The sequence below is a fragment of the Cimex lectularius genome, unplaced genomic scaffold, assembly GCF_000648675.2.
Source record: "Cimex lectularius strain Harlan isolate CLEC.00 unplaced genomic scaffold, Clec_2.1 scaffold55, whole genome shotgun sequence".
Lineage (NCBI taxonomy): Eukaryota > Metazoa > Arthropoda > Insecta > Hemiptera > Cimicidae > Cimex > Cimex lectularius.
In genome coordinates, this window is record NW_019392647.1 from 1,466,291 (window position 1) to 1,483,982 (window position 17,692).

Genomic DNA, 17,692 nt, shown 5'->3' on the forward strand with positions numbered 1-17,692 from the left:
GAAGAACACCGGCACACCGGGGGCTCAAATTCACATTTGGAGCCAGGGATAAAGTACTATAAGCTGCACAGCTGCAGTGCTCAGGAGGGAACTCCTCCAGTTACTGGTATCCATTGTAAAAAAAAGGACCATATATTCCCTGAAGATATGTGTTATGAGAAGCTGACCAACATTAGGTTAAGGCGAGGAGGTCTTGTAGCCATCGTTGATTAAGGCAGTGTGGAGGGTTTTTGGGATGGGAAGTAGAGGCGAAGGTTTGAGCAGTAGGGTTGAAAGATGGGAGTGAAACTTGAAGAACCAGGAACAGAACAATTCTTTGACATAAGGAATGTTAAGGTCATTGGAAATAGTGAAGTTGGAGACAGTAATGAGTTTGGAGAATTCTTCTGAGGACTTTTGCTTGGAAACGTTGGATTCGTTGGCTAATAGAAGGCTTGGTGGTACTCCATAGTTCTATTCCATATATCTGAAATGGTCGTAGTGAAGTCTTGTATAACGTTAGTTGATTCTTGACGGATTTTGGTCCGAGGAGTCTTTGTAGTTGTACAAGTCTTCTGTTAAGATGTCTTTTAAGTCTTGTATGGAAATTCCACATCAGTCTGCTGTCTAGGTAAGTCCTAGGTATTTGACTTGAGTGGAGGGCAAGATGTTTCTTCTTGTGAAAGTACACTGAGTACATTTTCCTTCATTCAGTCATGTCCTCCACTTTTTGGCACCAGTCTTTGATAAGCAGTGTTCTTGGTGTGTTGGGGTGTGATAAATTAATAATTGACTTGAAACATAGACACAATATTAACAACTTGTTACTATTCTTTTTAAAACCTTTAGATTAATAATAAAGCAAATCAGTTTAATTTCATCTTTTCCAGAGCCAACTTGTCCAGTTGGTTTATTTAAATTTTTGGCGTTATGGGCAAGGCTGTTTGTTTTAGCGTGAATGTAATTTGGGTACATTTGTCCTCGTTCAGTTTCATCCATCATCAAAAACTTTTCTTTTGTTAGTTCATTCTTTCATTCAATTGTTTCACTAATAATATAGATGTATCAAATCTATGAAAGTTGATTCTACTTTTTATTTTTGGTTACTGTTATGACTATGTTGAAATTGATATTGTAGACCTACCTTGGTATCGTTTCAATGTTTTGTGGTAGATTGCTGATTGAACAACAAAAGAAAACATATTTATTATACACAATTCTAAGTATTTTTTTTACATAGATACATTTATTGCATTCAGAGGGCGTAACTGATATTTTCACTTTTTCATTATGTGCTTTGTGTTTATTTTAATTTGATACATGGTATTTTTCAACAGGAAGATTTATCTGTTAAAAACTGGCCTTTTCCATAGCGTCAGTATTTGTTATACCATCGTTGTAGTTGCTGCCTAGGTCCCATCTGTAAAAAAATGTTTATTTACTTTGTTGTATTTATTTTAAATCAAATTACGTACTAATCTGTTATAGTAGATTGGGTCGATGTATGAACCGGATTTATAAGCGTAGTCCCTCCTCACCCTTAAGTCGCTACCTTTCAGCCAGGAGTAGCCAACATATTTCTTTCCGACATTGAACTAAAATCAAGAAAAGATTCAACCTTTGGTAACATATAAATTCTGCTATAACCAATCATACTCACCGCTGCACAATTCTGTTGTCCAAGACGCATTGAATGAGAAAATAATTATAAAGTTTCAAAAATTGTATAAATGTTATAAAACTTACCCTGCTGTCTATCTGTATGGAAATAAAATTGCATATTAGAATTTTGTCTAAAATTTTCATTTAAAAACAAAACTTACTTGACACATCTAATTGTTGCATGGGAAAATATATGGGAGAAAAAATAAAATCATTAATATCAAAGTTAAATCAAGGTATAATAAATTTCACTACTTACCATCTAATGTTGATGAAGGTAGAGATGAAAGAAAAAAATAATAAATTAGTACAAATAGATCAATGAACAGTAATTTTTAAAATAATATTAGTTATTGTTTCATAATTTTGTCGTTACATAATTTTGGACTAAGACAGAAAAACACAGTGAGCAGAGGCAGACTAAAATGATCAGCAATTACAGCTTGCATTACCATTAATGTTTTGTAGCTATGATTTTTATAAAACTCAAACTCAACCAAACTGTTTTGAGTTATTGCTAATAACATGTAATATTTTTTTCAGGATATATACAAGTGATAGTAGGTACTTTTGTACAGTAATAAAACTATTAATAGACTTCCTGATTTAAGTTCTCATTGTTTTATTTTTGAAAAAAACAAATATCTGCAAAGCAGAAACAATATCAAAATCCTACTCGCTCTCTCTCTGTCACACACACACACACACACACACACACACACACACACACGCACACACACACGCACGCACGCATAGGCAAATATATATATACACAATTACACCAACACACATGCATGAAAAAGTAAATATTAAATACGTACAGAAAAAAGGCAGTATAATGTACGCACATAATAAAAAATAATCACAGTAATAAACAAATAAAAAAACAAATGAACCTGCTTAAAAATACCCCCCAGAAAAACGAAAATAGACATTCTGTCCAATATGTGCTATAAAAATCTACCTAAATTTTGAATTTTCAAGGCTAGGAAAAGCTAATAATTTATGGAAGGGATTATTTTAATTACTATTATTAAGAATTTGGCAGATAAAATCCATTTTTTGTATGCTTTTTACCCTTTGATATCCAACAAGTTGTAAAGAAGAAAAATTTAGTTTTGAATAACGAGGATTTTGACTTTTAAGCTTGGAAAGTTTGAATTTTTCAGCAAGGACAATTTCTGCTAAGGATATCGAAACATCTGGTAGATAAAATCCGTTATACTACTTTTCTAGCTTGTAGAATTCATCCAACAAGTCTATCATATCATATATTCTAATATCACTCATTCTCTCTCTCCTTGTCACTATAACTCCCACCTCAATCTCATCTCGTTTTCACTTTCTTCTCTATGTGCTTATGCAATAATTTAATGTGAATTTCATTCCTTTCGACCTTTCGATGCATTCTCTACAACTCTCTCTCACTCTCTCTCTCTCTCTCTCATTCGCTCAATCTTTCTATATATTTATCTCTCAATTACTTACCCACGCAACGGAAATAGAAACAATCCCTTTAAAACGCCCATACAAACAAATTAGCAAAGCAAACTAACTTGAAAACTGTCATAGTGCAAACTTTTCATCAAAGAACTAAGTTGATTTTAGCAAATCAAAGTTAAGTCTAAAATCAAGTAGAACAAAACTACCTCTGCAGGGATAAGTTCGGTTATTGAAAAATCCGTCACGGAGCAAGTTAACTTTGGTTTTGCTTGGAAATTAAAGGCTACCTCTGTTTACCGGGCAAAAGTACGAAAATCCGGGCGGAATACAAAATTCGTCCGAGTCAAACTCGTTTTTGGTTTAATTATGATTTTACTGATAAAAAAGCAAACGCGATTGTACAATTCGAAATTTATTAACAAAAAATGAAACTTGCTGAAATTTCGCTTTAACTCCTTGTTTAAAATTGGTGACCCATTGAACTTCGAACCCCTTTTTTTATATTAACACTGTGTTTCGAGCTTATTTATATACACCTTGTTTTTACGGTCTTTTCGTCGCCAATTCCTACTTGAATGTTATCAGGAGTGTGATTGATGGTGTTGTCTGAGGTGGGTATTTACAAAATGGCGATAACGTTGGGACTATTTCTGAGTAAAATTTAAAATAAGGATAAAAAGACAGTAGGTCTTTTTATTTTTAGTGATAAATAATTAATCAAGTTTTATGAGTGATTCGGCTGCAATCCCTCTGTCTAATTTGGTCGCCCTTTGTTAAAGTTCTTCCGGTGTAAATGTGTCTCCTATAACCGAAAGAAAATTCTCTTAATGAATATACTCACTCTCCCTCCAAGATTAGTCTGAAACAAAAAAAAAAAATGCTCATCAGTATTATAAAGTCTCACAAATACACTTTTATCTAGATAAGAACCATATGCTTTGTCATAAATTTATTTTCCAATTGAAAACGAGAAGCCTGGTTTCTTAATCGTAATATGAACAAATAAATTGCAAGGTTTTTAGAATATTCAAAACACTTGTTTAAAATGATATACAGATAGAGTTAATGCGTTGGACGATGGGCTTGTTCTTGGGTTTCATATGTTTTAGTTTTCTCTTGGAAAACTAAAAACAGCATAAAGCATAAAGCCCACCCTCTCAACTGAAAAATAGACTTATTTTGTATTCATAAAGTATGGAACAACTGTCGTTTTGAATTATTTTAATACATTGTTATCTACGCAAAAATTCACGAAGCATGCAAACCGTTGGGGTGAAAAGCATGGCCGAAGTTATAAACGTCTTACACGTCGTTAAAACTTTTCATGTCGTATTTTTTCGTCTCTCTTTCCTTCAAACGGATCAAGAATTCAAGGCGAATTTAACGATTCGTATAATTGGTAATGATAGGAAGAATGTTTCCTTGTTATTCCTCCCTTGCCTGGAAAATCCATAGTTCATCGTTGTAAGTGGATGAAGTCAATTGGGCGTAATATATCCATCAGTAATAATTTAAGTTTTTAAGCACTCTAATGGGAAAAAAATAATTTTTTAATGTAGGTCGTCTAATATTCATGTTTATGATTATGCTAGTGGGATGAATACCAAGTGCCTGGTTTAGAGATTTACTCGATATTACCAAATAAACATTTAAAAAGACATTATTTTGCTTTCAAATCCTGAGTATTGTTTACATAGGATGACAAGTTTTTCAGTGTGTTTTTAAAGTAAAAACAAAAACAACCCACTGTATTCAACTTCAAAACGTAGATGTTTCTCTTTTAAGGACACTTGGATATTTTGGCCTTCTCCGTACACGATCGAGCTTCGTTAAACTACAGGAATCCTTTGTTTTTGCCACATTCCAAGTACCAAGATCTAAGGTAAAAAATTAATAAAGGAGGATGAAAATTCTGAAAGAAAAGACAAAAAGGGCAGTTTAACCATGAGTTACATTTCAACATTTTATACTCTTCGATACAAATTTTTTTTTATGGATAAAAAATCCATTACATATTCATTGATCTTTTGCCTGTTAAGAAAGCAACGTGATCAGGCACAAACTGCTTCCTGAGAATGAAGGGGACAATTCCGATCAAAATATATTTCCAACAAGACCGAAGAAGAGTAAAATAATATCGTAAAATAAAAAATAGCCTGCGTTTATTATTAATTAAAACAGAGCAGGGCTTTCTTTAATGACAATGATTTGTTGTTGGCGGCGCGGCAAAAATTTTGCAGTCTCTCCCACCATATTTGCCAAGCGGAATAATGTCATTGTCAAAATTTTGGGACTGTATTACAAGAGCTTTTCAATATTCTCCTCTAATAAAATAAATGAAATATACTGCAAAGTTGGACTATTAGTCAAAAGATTTGAAAACTTCGTTATTGGTGGCGCGGCAAAAATCTTTGCAGTTAGACCTGGTTTATAAGACCTATTAAATGTATTTTCTGATCAGAATTAATAAGAAAAACAACTGTTGATTCAAAATTGATTAAAAAATTAAATGAAAGTATGCGGTGAAAATCGAACTTTATTAATAAAAATATATAAAATAAATAAAAAAGTTCCATCTCAACGCGCAGCTTCGTTGTTGACAAATAAACCAAAAATCTTTCTTTTTAAAAATTATAAATAAATAAAAAGTCTTTTTTTCCATGACAACCCAAGGTTTTGTTTTTGGTGACGCGGCAAAAATTGTTGTATATGGTTTGTATCATTGAATTAACCAAAACAGTTTTGTTGGTTGTTAAAACTATTTTAAAAAATTGTTTTTAGTCAATTAAAGTTTGAATGTAATGTGTAACTTGTCTCTGAACAAAAACAAAAACAAAGTTTTTGCCATGAGAACCTGGGAAGCATTGCATTGTTGGTGATGCAGCAAAAGTGGTAGTCAAAAGAAAAAAATAAAGTATCAAATCTCCTTGATAACTCAAGGCTTTGTAGTTAGTGACAAATGACCACAAATCGTTGTTTGTATCATTAAAAAAAAATCCTTTCCATTGGCATCTGTACAAACACAAAAAGTAGTTTTTTTCCATCATAACCATATCCTTTTGTTAACCAAAAACTTTTGTTAGCTGTTAGAAATATTTAAGAAAATGTTTTTATGTTTAAGAATGAATGTGTAAATTGTATCTGGACAAAAAAAATACAAAAGGTTTTTTTTCACGAGAACCCAAGGTCTCGTTGTTGGTGACAAGACAAAAATTGTTGCAGTTGGTTTGTGTCATTAAATTAATCAAAAACATTAAATTGCTTAAATTATTAAAATAATCCTTTTTAGCTAATTAAAGATTGAATAGTGTAAATTGCATCTAGATAAAAAAATACGATTTTTTTCCATGAGAACCCCAAGGCTTCGTTGTTGATGACAAGGCAAAAATTGTTGCAGTTGGTATGTGTTGTAGAATTAATCAAAAAAGTAAATTGTAAGATGTTTTATAAACAACCCTGTTGTAGACAATTAAATAGTGAATGTGTATATTCCATCTAGGCAAAAATAAAAAAAATAAAAATTTCGAAGAGAACCCAAGGCTTCGTTGTTGCAGTTGGTTAGTGTCATTGAATAGACTAAAAACAAATTGTTTACATTATTTAAACAAAAGATCCTTTTTAGCCAATTAAAGATTGAATGTGTAAATTACATCTTGTCAAAAAGTTTTTTTCGACGTGAACCAAAGAAATATTGACCTGAAAATAATGATTGCTGTTGGCTCTGTCCAAAAATAAATGATATTTTTTTCCATGAGAACCTGCGAATTTTTACGTTGTTGGTCTTGATTTTTCGCACTCATTATATTTCCCAATCAGAATTATTAAGAAAAACAATTTTTGAACGAATATTAATAAAAAAATTGTATGAAAATAGATTAGAAAATTTGGACTACAAGTAAAAATACATGAACTTGGTTGTTGATGAAGTGGCCAAAATCGAAAGCCAAAAGCTGTAAGAAAAACTTTTGTTTTGTAACAGAATATGGAAGTTCTTATTGTATTAGTTCACAATTTAACAGTACTGCCCGGAAATCCAGGAACTTCCTTTAATAAATTAATTACAAGTTCAAATAGATTCAAGTAGATAGGGTTAAAGAATATTTGGCCATTTGTATAATAAAATTTGTGTCTCAATTAGGTACTTAATTATTTTATCTTATGATTTAAGAAAAAACATGTGGTCAACACATCTTCCCACGTGTTTAACGAAAATGCGACCTGACCAATAGCAGTGGAAGAGTAAACAAAGGTTTGTTGAGTTGATAGAAATCGGTATGTCAGACAATTTCCGTAACGAAGGCTCCCCGGCCAACAATCTCGTCGACGAGGAACTCGCCCTGGAAGACGCTCTGGAAGGAGAGCCCAGCTGGCTCGAGACAGGCCACGTCCTCAGAGTCTTAAGGAAAAGGACATCCGACCGAGAAGAGGAGCCGCCTCTTCTCGCCAACCAAGTATTCGACACCGCCTCACAAACGCCGACAACTCAGCCACCAAACCAGACCAACCGACAACACAGCATTGAACCTCGGTAAATACAAATGTTACTCTTGCACTAATACTTGTTTTTATTTCTACACAAAAAGCCTCTTAAGGTACTTAATTATTATTTAAAAAATATAACTCAGAGAATTCTTTATGATAAAAATAATATGTAATTGAATTTTGGATGTAAAGGCAAATTAAATCCAGCAGGATTAGGTTTTAAGGCGGACCTAGACCTACAATAACAACAATTCTTTTATCGTGCGATAAAATTTAATCAAATCTTGATCCCAATTTATCATGCAATATTATTGACAGCTCATAAACTTCAATACTTTTGCGTGAGCAAGACCTAGGGTAAGATGTCAGACCAAGATTTGGCTGCAGTTGCCATATTGATAATCCTTGCTCTTGGCATTTCACAGAATCTGCCATTTTCTATACAGCTGTCGAATGTAACGAAATCAATCGACGATGAATACCGTTTCTTTATGCTCGGTTTCTCCGCCATTTTGTCGATAGAAACGCGCGAGATGTCCTAGCCATTCGAACTCAGACAGGCTAAAAAATATTGCGCTATATTCCTAATCGATAAAGCTCCACCTAGGATGAGGTTCACTTTCCCGAGACCAATTAATTAACAAGTTAAACTATGAGCCTACTTCACTTGTAGAATTTTGTAGACACGCATGGCAATACAAATATTTTTATGTCAATGAAATGAATATTTAATGTTGGTATAAGTTAATTTCGTTTAAAGTTTTATTTATTTACATTTTTAGTTTGTTTTTTCTTTTTCTTTAAGTTCTTTAGAAGTGTTTTTTTTTCAATTCACATTTTGTATTATTCTGCACTTTTGTTGCCCTGTATATGTTTTCATTCATCTCCGGATTATAAGAATTAAGTGCCTTTATTATTATTATAATATTGCCCAATATTCAATGAAAAAACGCTCAAACTTTCGTTCAGTCATTAGAGCAAATTTCAATACTAACCCTAAAAGGTCAAAAATATTGCGCAATTCGTTGTATTGTGCAATATAATTGATCGTCTAAGGCCCACCTAAGACCAGACACGAAGTAAACTGCCAAGACTGATGCAGGATCTCTAATGGAGTCTTTTTACCCGTACAAATTACCAAATAGAGCCGGGACTGATTTTAATTTCAACGAATTTCTCTTTTTCCGGATCTGAACCGTCTTAAATTAGATCCGTGGGAGGCTCTGGGCACTTCGCACCTGGACAAACGGGCATGAAAACAATCGCCTCTGGACCAGAAAGAGAGACTAGACAGAAAATTGATTCTGCACAAACGGAACAAGAGTTTCACAAAACAATTCTTCTTCCTTTAATAATTTTCTAATTTTTCCGGAATCATGCATCGGGTTTTACAGTCGGATTGTTCATCCCGTGGAAATCGCTTTGGGATTCTTCCAGTGCGTTGATATCGTACGGTCGGATTGTAATTTTCCGACGTCGTTACTGTCGAGTTCGGCTTTGGCCGGGTAAATTAGCAAATTAGCTTTTATAAATTAGCACGTTTCACCGACTCTGTCCAACTCTCGGCATCTTTCCAGACAGCTGTGAAAAAAGCCAATGCTCGTATCCCCCCATCGATTAACGATAAAATGAAATCGCCAGAGGAAAATCGATCAAAATAATCCAACCTTTATCAATTTAAATCCATCAATCATGAATCAATTTCGATGAAAATATATATCAAAAATTTACGAGGGACTTAATTTTTTCTTTTAAATTTCGATTGTAAATTTAATATTTAAATACAAAAGCGATTTCTCTATTTTATTATCAATTGAAAAATCTAAGACAAATTAAATATTAATATTCTTACCGCTCTTTTGGTTGCTGCGTATTGGGCTAAGTTATCTCCTGCCAAATATCCATCTACAACAAATTAAAAATTTATTTGCAATTTTATATTAAACATTTTAATAGCCTGTAATTATTGAGAATCAATAGTATCAATTGCCATATCAATATGCCAAATCAAGAGGTTTATTATAAAAGTGCGGTGTATCGTCCCGGTCCGCTTTTTCTCGCTGTGTGTTCTAACCATACAGCCGCTTAGATGAACTTGAAATACAGTGATAACAAGCTTACCAGGATAAACAGGTACGATTAAAGTCCCCAGCGTCTGCAGTCCATTAAAAACCCGATTTTAATTAAACTTTTTTTGGCGATGCTATGTCAAAAAATACTAAAAACGTGTCCGTACATTCTTGCCTATTGGCCCTGCAGGTTTTAAAGTAATCAACATTTGTGTGATGTTTAGTGACCGTTAGCCAATGATTATTTGGAGAACGTGAAGTGCGGTCTGGTGTGACGTAGGTTTTAGAAAAACATTTTTTTTATCGTGCGTTTCGATCTTTATCGAGATCATCTTCAGGGCCTGGGATTTATAAACATTGTTTAAATTTTACAAATACATACATGTAGGATGTGAAAAAAATGAATTTATACAATGCTAGAAAATTTTAGATTAAAAAAATGAATTTATACAATGCTAGAAAATTTTAGATAAAAACAAATAAATTTATACAATGCTAGAAAATTTTAGATTAAAAAAATGAATTTATACAATGCTAGAAAATTTTAGATTAAAAAAATGTATTTTTACAATGCTAGAAGATTTTAGATTAAAAAAAAGAATGAATTTATACACATTTTTTTTAATCTAAAATTTTCTAGCATTGTATAAATTAATTTTTTTAATCTAAAATTTTCTAGCATTATATAAATGCATTTTTTTTAATCTAAAATTTTCTAGCATTGTAAAAATTCTTTTTTTTCACATCCTACATGTATTTGTAAAATTTAAACAATGTTTATAAATCCCAGGCTCTGAAGATGATCTCAATAAAGATCGAAACGTTGGCATGATAAAGAAAATGTTTTTCTAAAACCTACGTCACACCAGACCGCACCTCACGATCTCCAAATAAGTAATCAACAATTTTGTGATTTCCAATAGATTCGGTTTTTAGGAAAAAATATGTTTTCCAATTTGGGTTTATGCAATGCTAGAAAATTTTAGATTAAAAATTCATAGCATTTGCGTGGTGTTTAAAACAACACTGAATTATAAATTTAAAAAAAATCTGTCTTCTCTATTTGGACGTGTTTTTTTGTAACGTTTTACCTATCTAATCTTACTTAATACAGTCCTCCATATTATGATTGTATCCTACATCCTAAATCGACTGATGTTTAATTACCTTGAAATGCATGCACAACAAAGGCAAAAAACAATATTTTTCAAAACTTATGCAAATTATTTAAAATATTTTTTTACGGGTTCTAAGGACCGTTGGAACATTTTGAACTATAGGAAAAAAGTAAAGTTACAAAAAGAAGAGGTTGCTCGCAGTTTCGAATAAATGAAGTTAGCATCTTGCCTCACCCTGCTTATAATCTCAGATAACACCAGAAACCTTAGTAAGCTGCTTCGATTGAGTAAGATTTGATTTGACATTTTCTGTTTTGAGGTTTGAAATTTGAGTTGAATAATAGTCTGATCATTCTGATTTAGGGTTCCAAACAAGTTTGCTGCGGTTCCTACAACGTTAATTCATCCAAAAGTTTAAACCCTTTCCGTCTGAAATATATTGATAAATTAATGGATTGTTATGGTTTACATATATTTTTGAAGATGACGTTCAGATTATTCAACGTACATTTGCAAGTACTGATCATGAAATAGTCGCGACTGTATACAGATCCGTATAATTCCGCAATTGTATTAAGATAGTAATTCAGCAATTTGAATTAACGTTTGTATTGTGCCAAATAAGCGGATTTGTCTAATTTTGCATACCTAGATATTTGTTTATTTCCTTCGGTGATTGGATAATATAATTCTATTCTGAGTCTGTTTTTACGTCTTTGAAGCTTTCTTCATGATTGTGCAGGTTTCCGAGGGAATATCGTCGATGGCCCTTTTCCAAAATTTTAACTCTTATTGGGCGTAATGGGGATATCGAAAGAACTTCCACTTTCTGTTTATTATGTTCTACAGCTTACAGTTCGGGATCTCAATACCGGCTGACTGAAAAGGAGAGTTTCCCACGACTTACGATGACTAGGGAGTTTTTTCTCTTTACTACATCATCGCCAAAAAGTTTTTTATTTTTATTGGATACAATATCTTGCCGAGATTCAGGAAATCGGAAGCAATCTGAGGTAGAGCCCATGACCCTCCTAGAGGGGCCAAATTCAAACGCTGGCTGAAAAATTAATAAAAGTGGTGAAATCTCTACAAGGATTAAGAACAATACAGACTCCCTCTTTATCCTAAAAAATCTACCATAAAGTATTTATTTTTTTGTAAATTACGTATTCATGTCCTGAGCCAAGTGTTTCTGCAAATAAATAATTTAAAGCGGGAAATGTTTCCCCCCGGTCATATTTGCAAGTTGGAGGTCACGGCATCCGCATAAAGCAAACAAGGAGCGAGTGGATGTGGGAAACAGCCCCTTCCCTGGGATAAGTGTCCTCTCATTAAAAAAAAAGCCATCCCGATATACAAAAATTGTTCAATTGCTCATTTTTTCATTTGAATTAGCCTGGTTTAGCAATTGGTGCACGAAAAAGTGGCGACGTGTGATGAATACATGCTGATACACGGCAAAATCGGTTCTGTACAAAAAAGGCTTAATGGTTTCTACTATGACCGTAAATATACTTTTGAACCAGGTAAATAATAATTTCTGTATATTAAGTTACAAAGAAAATGTCTTTGAAAGTCAAATTGTTCATTTTGAGTTATTATTTTTTAAGGGCGTTTTAACGGCAAGGTCATCACGCCCTAACATCCCAAACTTCTATCTTAGTTTAGCTATATCCCTTCTGAGTGCTATAAAGCTCTGACTCCAAACATTCACTCGTAAATTTATTTATCCTATTGCCATCCAAAGCATTTATCCTTTTAAAATTCTAAATTTGGAAGGCCAAATGTATGCAAAAATCCCATTTTAAATTAAATATAAAATTATTTAAAATTTAAAAAAAATTAAAATTTTGAATTTTTGTTCCATAATTTAAACATTTCCCATAGGCTTATATGGCTAATAATAATAATAATAATACTAGAAACCTGGTTTCAGGGTTAGTTTCTCTCTTTTTATTTAAACGTCATCTGTTTTTCAATTTTTTCAAAATTTTTCAAAATCATTTGAAAGGCCGATTGATTTACAGGAGTTACTGGGTCCCCAGTGTTTCTTTCGAAGAGCACTTTTCAGCTTTCTCAAATTTATTGGAATTTATAATGAGATTTAGGCCTTTTCCCAAATTGTTATACAATTGAATGCCTGCTAATGTTTGAATGAGAGTTGCAAGATTTCTTTTTTTCAGAGGTTTTTGTGGCTACCGGAGCGGAAAAATGTAATGTAAGAAAATACAAATTGCGGGGTAATGAACTGCAATGCCTAAAATCGCAATTTAAATAAGAAAAATCGCTCCCCAAAAAAAAAAGTGTTATTGTGTTTTGTTTCTTATTATTATGTAGAATTAGTTTATGTATCATATTTGAATGGAAGAATAAAAGGACAAGGATGAGCCTATACTCATGCTGAGACTGTTGCTAGTCTGACTCCATTATTATTATTATTATTAGCCATACAAGTCTATGGGAAATGTTTAAATTATGGAACAAAAATTCACAATTCTAATCAAAAAAGAAACAGAAATTAATTTTATATGTAATTTAAAATGGGATTTTTGCATATATTTGGCCTTCCAAATTGAGAATTTTAAAAAGAAAAAAGAAAAATTAAACCTTGGATGGCAATAGGATAAATTAGTTTACGAGTGAATGTTTGGAGTCAGAGCTTTATAGCACTCAGAAGAGATATAGCTAAGCTAAGATAGAAGGTTTGGATGTTAGGGCGTGAAATGACCTTAGCCGTTAAAACGCCCTTAAAAATTAATAATAATAATAATAACTGGATAAGTTTTTTGTCGATTAGACAAGTCTGCTGAGTGCTAGTTTGTAGCTCGCATTCCCTACTGGGAAGTGTTGGGAAGTGTGGGGCTTGAATCTCTCTAGAAACCTGGTTTCAGGGTTGGGCAAGATTTATTTATTTAGTTTTTCTCTTTTTATTTAAACGCCATCTATTTTTCAATTACTTCAATAAATTTCATAATAAGAAACAAAACACAATAACATTTCTTTTTCTTTATCTTCTTTTTTTTGGAGGGAGCTATCTTTCTTGTTTAAATTGCGATTTTGGGCATTGCAGTTTATTACCCCGCAATTTGTATTTTCTCCCATTTCAATTTTCCGCTCCGGCAGCCTCAAAAATTCTTGAAAGAAGAAAGAAATCTTGCACGCACAACTTTCATTCAAACATTAGCAGGCAAACATTCAATGGTATAACAATTTGGGAAAAGGCCTAAATCTCATTATAAATTCCAATAAATTTGAGAAAGCTGAAAAGTGCTGTTCGAAAGAAACACTGGAGACCCAGTAACTCCTGTAAATCACTCGAAAGGTTGAGCCTTTGCCTAAAGGGTTGCAAAGTGGGACAGTCGACCAAAATATGTTTTACTGTCAGAATGATACGTTCTCCACTTCGCATACATCGAGGACAAGTTGGAAGGTTGTTGCCTATTAAAAGCCTATTATGGATTAGCCTGATGTGACCTATTCGCAATCTAGAGAGAATCACAAGTTCTCTTCTCTCAAGTTCCTTTGAGAACAGTTGGCTGGCCAACTGGCTTCATTTCTTTCATACTATCTCTACAGACATTCTATCTTGCCGCCCATTTTCGTTTGATAGTGTTTTTAACATAAACGATTATATCGTCTGGGCGGAGAGGAAATATATTATGTTCTTTGTGGTTGGTTTGCAGCGTTCCTTGCTTGTTGATCAGCTTTTTCATTTCCAGAAATGCCGACATGACTAGGAACCCAAACGAATACCACATGTTTGTTAAGTGTTCTGATTTCATAGAGATATTTGTTTCATTTTTAGTTATTTTTATATTTGCCACATTGCAAAAATTTTTTATTTGACATAAAACTTAACCTTATTCGAGTCAGTTTAAGGAAATTTTTATTATGAACTTGAACGAAACGGTCAATTCCAACAAGTAATGTTCACAATTCGACTAATTAAGCGCAACCGTTTAGAAAAAGCAGCTTTTATTTACTAACGGGATAGTGATAAGTTGTTTATTGACGCGGCAATAATTACTGTAGATTCGCCCACCACGTTGAGCTTTTAGATAACAGTTTTGATTAATGTGAAACGATTTTAATTTATAAAAACACCTAGCAAGGATGGATTCAGAAAAATGACACCATATCCTTAAATATTAAAGGTTTTAAGAATTGAAAATTCACAGCAGAGCTACTAGAGTTGTAGAAATGTTCATTGCTGTCCATTCGAGAGCATGTAAGGTGTGCCGTCGAATAAAGGTACTGTTAAAGTTTTGCGCCAGCTATTACAGACCACAAATGGAGTAGTCTACTCATCTCAATTCACTAACTTCTATTTAACCTTTAGACGTCGATCTTGCAGGTTCGAACCTTTTTCAAAGTATACTCTCAAGGTCTATTTGTTTCTATTTGTTGAGTTATTTGTATAATACAAAAACCGATACTAGCCACTTTCCAAATTAGTCTGGTTTGTGGCTGTTTCCTTTGTTTCTTTTTGGTTTCAGTTCTAATGGATGGAAGTCACGATAGCTCAAGTGGTAGAACAGCTGCGAATTTAGCCGAAGATCGTGGGTTCGAATCCCGCTCTTGACACTGACTTTTTTGTCTCAACCAATACCTTAAGAATTATTTAATTGAAAATAATTTATTCGGTAAATCGGACCACGGAAACCTAATAGAGTTTACAAGATGTTTTGGCACTTTTAAATATTTGAAATTTTCATGTTTGGCGCTCCAATTTTCATTTCAGTATGGAACACTAAAAGGCAAAAATTATGTCATATAAACAATTACGTTGTTTCTGAGTAGGTTTGCGTAAAGCATGAACAGCTTAGTCGTACCAATTAGACTGTTTAAATATTTGACAAATCGAACTTTGCCAACCACTTGTTGACAAGAAGTCCTTATTTTTTGAAGTGTGTGAAGAAGTTAAACAAAACTACCTAAGTTTGTCGTAATGCCGGTATTTACAAAACAAGGAATTTTTTTGATAGTTTAAAATGCAGAGATTGAAATATGTATTTTTGACATTTGGATACAAGGGGTTCTATTTTCTCATCCGGCACCGAGATAGAGTGCCTAGTTGCGCTAACAAGATATATTATTGTCTTGAAACATCTTTCCGGTTCGGTCACATAAAATATGGAGCGGAAGCGCCTTCCCTGCTCTGTGACAATTGAATATTGCCTTGCATTCCCAGATTTTTATCTTTGAACTTACAAGAAAGCGTTTTGACTGTTTTACACGATTGGATTGAGCCAAAAATGGTTTGAAAATCTGAACAAATTGAAATTTTAGCATTTGGTTCAACTGAATCGGTATCATATACATTATACTGATTAGAATGTCATGAGAGTTTTTAAAAAATATAGGGGTCGTATTTTTCCTTTCTAAAATGATATACCTCTATGTAAGGATGGGTTGCTTATAACCCGCCCCGAGGAATATCAAGTACTCTGTGGTGAGTGTATGACGTCTGGAGAGTAAAAGTAATTTATTAGCGAGAGTGGAGTGGGTTCCTCCATACCCCGAGGAATATCGAGTACTCTGGGGGAGTGAATGTGACCAGACTTCTACATTTCTATCGATTGCTGTATTTGTGTTCATTTATTGGAATGAATGTAATTTATTAGAGTGAAAGAGTGCAAGGAAGGGTTTACTTATAACCCCGTCCAGAGGAATATCGAGTACTCTGGGGTTAGTGTATGACGTCTGGAGAGTAAAAGTAATTTATTAGCGTGAAAGGAAGGGGTTCTTATAACCGCGCCCCGAAGAATATCGAGTGCTCAGGGGGAGTGATTGTGACCAGACATCTATGTTTGTGGTGATGTATATATATATATATATATATATATTTAATGTATGTTTTGTTTCTATTCTGTATTTGACCACCTGAGGTACAAACTAGAGGCTAGCATTCTAGAATATCAACGTAGTATATATCTGAAATCAGAGAGTCAGTAACCAGATCGAAACGCTGAAATGGCTGCAGTTTAAAACAAAATATGCGCGAAAGAAAAGAAAAAGAAGGAAAACACGCAGAGGGCCGGCGATGACCTCAGCTGTTGGTCGGTTCATAAACTTCCCACTTATATAAAGTGATATCAGGCCTATATAATGATCTTATGATTGTTTTAAAATGTTAAGGATAAAACCAAAAGTTTCCAGTTCAGATTTTGTTTTTAAGTAGTTTATGTTTTCAGACTTTCCTTCTTTTTATGTAATACAGTTGGACAAAGAACTTTCCCCTTTTCCCCGCCCCCTTTTTTGAACATATTAAAAACGAACACGATTATCTTTTGCCAATTTGAATACAGGATCCATTTCCAGGTACAAGTTAAATGAAAATTGCCGGTTTACTGACGGAACACTGGAACGCCCAGGATGCAAATCGTCCTCGTAAAAAGACTCGAACAGAAATTTTATTCTTCATCTACAGGAGAAAGACAAGATGAGATGAATATGAATACAAGTGTTTCTCTTTTCCATACATTAAAGATTCTTTTGTGAGTCGTTTTCGAAAGAAAAAAATGAACCATATATTTTTAATAGTCGAAAATGTGAAATATAAATATAATAAAAAACGGATAAACGATGATTTTTAAAGTGTAATGCCGTATTGTTAATTGTTTATAGCTACATTTCTTCCATAATTGGTAATATATTTCGAAAATGAATTGAGTTTTTGGGCAGCTGGTTACATACTTTTTCAGAAATATACCGTTTTTACGGTTTTTGTGTACATAATAATGGTTGGAGTTTTCTTTTATGAAGTCTTTTTCATTTTAAAAATATTAAGTTATATAGAGGATTTTAAAGTTTGATTTAGCTAAAAAACAAAAACAAAACAGTGCGTTTTGAACTTTTAGTCTGTCAGATCTTATTTTTTCTTAGAAATGATGAATGGTGTGGAATGAATGCGGTGTTCAATCCTTTTTAAAAAGATAG

The 17,692-nt window shown here is 33.1% G+C and overlaps 2 long non-coding RNA genes across 4 annotated transcripts in view; both read right to left on the reverse strand.

Annotated features, from left to right (window-relative positions):
- Window positions 1–616: 616 nt before the first annotated feature.
- Window positions 617–3,903, reverse strand: LOC106668209. 3 transcript variants are annotated; one of them, XR_002910996.1, is made up of 7 exons: window positions 3,621–3,903; window positions 1,901–1,903; window positions 1,803–1,811; window positions 1,726–1,737; window positions 1,640–1,651; window positions 1,455–1,574; window positions 617–1,399 (listed from the first exon to the last, which is right to left on the reverse strand). It is a non-coding gene; the product is annotated as an uncharacterized LOC106668209 (long non-coding RNA). The 3 variants fall into 3 exon arrangements; XR_002910995.1 differs by having other exon boundaries at window positions 3,372–3,903; XR_002910994.1 differs by having other exon boundaries at window positions 3,130–3,902.
- A 19-nt stretch (window positions 3,904–3,922) lies between these two features.
- The window catches only part of LOC112128412, a 38,047-nt gene continuing 24,277 nt past the window's right edge, over window positions 3,923–17,692 (reverse strand). The window contains exons 2-3 of the long non-coding RNA XR_002910997.1: window positions 9,419–9,471; window positions 3,923–3,943 (exon numbers count right to left, since the gene is read on the reverse strand). This is a non-coding gene — a long non-coding RNA (uncharacterized LOC112128412). The remainder of the gene's footprint in view (window positions 3,944–9,418; window positions 9,472–17,692) is intronic.